The sequence below is a fragment of the Limulus polyphemus genome, unplaced genomic scaffold, assembly GCF_000517525.1.
Source record: "Limulus polyphemus unplaced genomic scaffold, Limulus_polyphemus-2.1.2 Scaffold9131, whole genome shotgun sequence".
NCBI lineage: Eukaryota > Metazoa > Arthropoda > Merostomata > Xiphosura > Limulidae > Limulus > Limulus polyphemus.
In genome coordinates, this window is record NW_013674741.1 from 13504 (window position 1) to 17212 (window position 3709).

The 3709-nt window shown below is 36.4% G+C and overlaps 1 pseudogene; it reads right to left on the reverse strand.

Moving 5' to 3' along the window:
• Positions 1-1615: 1615 nt before the first annotated feature.
• LOC106475767 lies at positions 1616-3172 on the reverse strand (annotated as a pseudogene).
• Positions 3173-3709: the final 537 nt, after the last annotated feature.

Below are 3709 nucleotides of genomic sequence, written 5' to 3' on the forward strand. Positions count from 1 at the left end.
GTAGACAGGTACATTTAGTAAAGTCCGTAGACAGGTACATTTAGTGGGAGTCTGTATGCTGGTACATTTAGTGGGAGTCTGTATGCTGGTACATTTAGTAGGAGTCTGTAGACAGGTACTTTTAGCAAGAGTTTGTAAACATGTACATATAGTAGGAGTCTGTAGACAAGTAAAATCACCAGGAGTTTATTGTCAAGTACTTATACTAATTGTAGTATGTAGACAGGTACATTTAGTGAGAAGGTGTACACAGGTACATTTTGTAGGAGCCTTTTTTTTTCACGTAGCTATCACAAATAATTTTTTGTTGTTGTTGCATTCTTTCCTTCCCTAACCATTACTCCCGCCCTCCCCCCTTCTTTGTTGAAGCTTATTCTAGCCACAGTCTGGTTATCACCCTCATGTTATAGTAAAAAGGAATTAACGTTGTATACGAATATTTCCAGAGTGAACTGACGCTGGTCTCTAGAGTCTATTTAGAATAGTACGCATGCCAATATGTAGAGGGCGGAAGTATAGTTTAACCGCCACAGCTATTAATCACTAAACATGTCAAACTTGGTGCGAGTGCTTATTTTCACTTTTTCTCGAATAAGGTAAGCATTGTCTAACCTTGCCTACAACAGAGTAGCGGGTAATTAAGAACCCATTTATGGCCAACCTATAATTATGTCAGAAGTCTGTTACCCTATCAGTGTTATTACTGGTATATACTGTTTGTGATTTATTAACATGGCACGTGACTTTATTCAGATGTCACATTTTGTAGCTTTGCATTTAACAAACGATCATCCCACCAATTTTCTATTGGAAAAATAAAACAAATATATTCGCAGACATCAATATAAGAAGATAAACATTAATGTCGTGTTTGAGTAAATATTGATATTTACACTAGGAGTTGACATTACTCTGTCTAATAACATAATGTTTTAGCGCACTTTAAGTCCACAGTCTCGTTTCTTTTATTTTCATTGAATTGCACTTTTTTTTCATTCACGAAGGATTTTATTCTAAAACTAGATGCTAGACAGGGTAGTTTGATATTCTCTGTTTAAATCATTTGTCCTTCCAACAAAATGTTCGTGTTTTATTTTGGTATCAATACTCTTTAGTTATTAAAAAGTCATTTATCGTGTTCACACCGGGTATTCCCAACTACTAGAAACAAACCCTTTATGTAAAATTACTTGTACAAAATACACTGAAATATCATGTAGCTCACAGACTAAAGTGTATACCTAAACAACAGCTAGCGCCATTTAGGTAGGGGCAGTAGTTTTTGCTCAATAACAGAAAATTGTTGCAAAAAGAAACTGAAAAAGGTATTTAGCTTTTTAACACGTGGTAATAATAAACACTATTTTTCACTATTTAATGTTTATAATTTAAACATTATAAATGTCTTCGAAGTGGTCTCCGTTTTTAATTTGTAAGAATGTTTTCAAGCGTCTAACTTTAAGATGTAAATGTGAAGAAAACAACACGCTATTGCTTAAGATTTATTGTTTTGAGAGCCAACTATTATTATTAATGTATTATGTCAGTAAGAGTGCATTGTTTATACTACCTGTACAACTGGAACCCACAAAAAATAAGTATCGTTGTCATAAGATATGCCTTGGATAAACAATATCTTTAATTCTTTAAAATACTTAAGATTGCGGCATTATTATCTAAATTGGTTATACAAATCAAGTCAAAAACATATATCGGTGTTGTTTTTTGTTACTTTTATACACTCCTCTAATTTAAAAATACAGAGTAACATTTTTCTTCAAAAATTCTTAAACATAAATTATTTCTATTAATCAAGTATTAATAAACAACAGTGTTCATCTAACGAAACTTAATGTAATGAAATTCACCGGAAAAAGCTTATGTAACAAAATAAAGTGATACATTGGACGGATCATCATTTCTTAGAAAATTTTGAATATTCGTTAGTAAATGTTAAGAGGTTTTAAGAGGAAGAAGACCCTAATTAATTACGAAATATAAGCGGAAACATGCCTCAACTGACAATAACATACTAGAAGCTAGACGAAAGTGCAGCCGCTCCCATATACGGGTTCCACGCGAACCTTGCATTTTTTACGGCATTGGGACTGGAGTGATTAAACTTTTTCCTTCCAGCACCGCCAGGAGGTTTCGAGCTGCGAGAGTCGCCATATCGGTTCTTGCTGAAACTTCGGCGCTTGCGACGTGAGGAAGAAGCACTATATTGGGTAGAGTTGTAAGTTTGTGGTCTTTTGGTAACGGTTCTGGGATCATGACGTCTATGCCAGCCGCATAAATTTTTCCATCCTTCAGGGCATCGTACAGGTCATCCTGCTGTACTACACCCCCTCTGCTTGTGTTCACAAATACCGCTGTGGGTTTCATCAGATTAAACGCCTTAGCATTGAAAATTTCCTTCGTTTCTTCCGAAAGATTACACATGGCAAGAACAAAATCTGATTGTTTCAATAGTTCTTCGAATTCAACATACTGGGCCCCCATGTCTTCAGCAGGCTTAATAGGGTGAAATATGTCATAATAGAGAACTTTCTTAACTCCAAAGGGGAGAATTTTTTTCATGACAGCTTGTCCAATTCTCCCCATACCAACTATTCCTACAGTAGCGTTGCTAAGACCCCTACCACACAGCCAAAGTGGTCTCCAGGAATAAATCCACTCACCGTTCTTGATGGCGTTCACGGCATCTAGAATTCGTCTTCCAGTTACCAACATAAGCGCCACTGTCATTTCGGCTACAGACTCGGTCGACACGTCGGGTGTATTGCTAACGCCGATGTTCCGAGCTTTGCATTCCTTCAAGTCAATGTGGTCAAAACCGACAGACATGCTTGAAATCACTTTCAGCTGTGGTCCGGCCGCGTCCAATACCTCTTTATCGATCTTGTCGGTTAACAAGCAATAAAGGCCATCTTTTCCTCGAACCCCCTTAATCAAGTCCTCGCGTGGGATAGGTTTTACCTGGTCGTATATTTCGACGTCGCATTTTTCTTTTAGCATGTCAATCCCCTCCTTTGGGATGTCAACCCTTGTTACAAAGACTTTAGGCTTACTCATTTTGCTCATAAAGCTAGCTCACAAAACAGACTAAAAATTTGCAGTTATTTACGTTGTCCGAACCGTTAAACGTCGCTAATCTTAAATCGTGGGGAGAATATTTTCGTATCATTTATATAACCATGCTCTTCTCTTCCTATTCGTCAAATAGCATGATCGCCTAACGCCCTCTATATTTAGCGGTTGTCAAACGAGATTTTACAAGCGAAACCTCTAATCTAAATGATAATAATAAAACATACGATCTTCTAAAGCATTATTTTTTTTGTATTTTTTCATCCAAAGTGTTAATATTTGTGAGTATTTGAACTTCTTTTTTGTAAATTAACGAACTAGTGATAAACGAGGAGTCATTTCACAGTTCTTTAAAGCATTCCTGCATTCCAACTTTTTTTTCGCAAAATGTATAAGCTTACTACAAAATTAATCAATTATTGAAATATGTACTTTTTTTAAAGCTTCTGTCAAAAATCTTTCAATAGTTAGAATGAGGTGAAAAGTCAGTGATGTCATCTATCAATCGATTTTGATGTGCAATTTGTTAAATATTTTCAGTTATGAGGAGAACGTGTTTAAAACAACCTGGGCCGGCAGGTGGTTAGGGCGCTCGACTCGCAATCTGACGGTCGCGGGT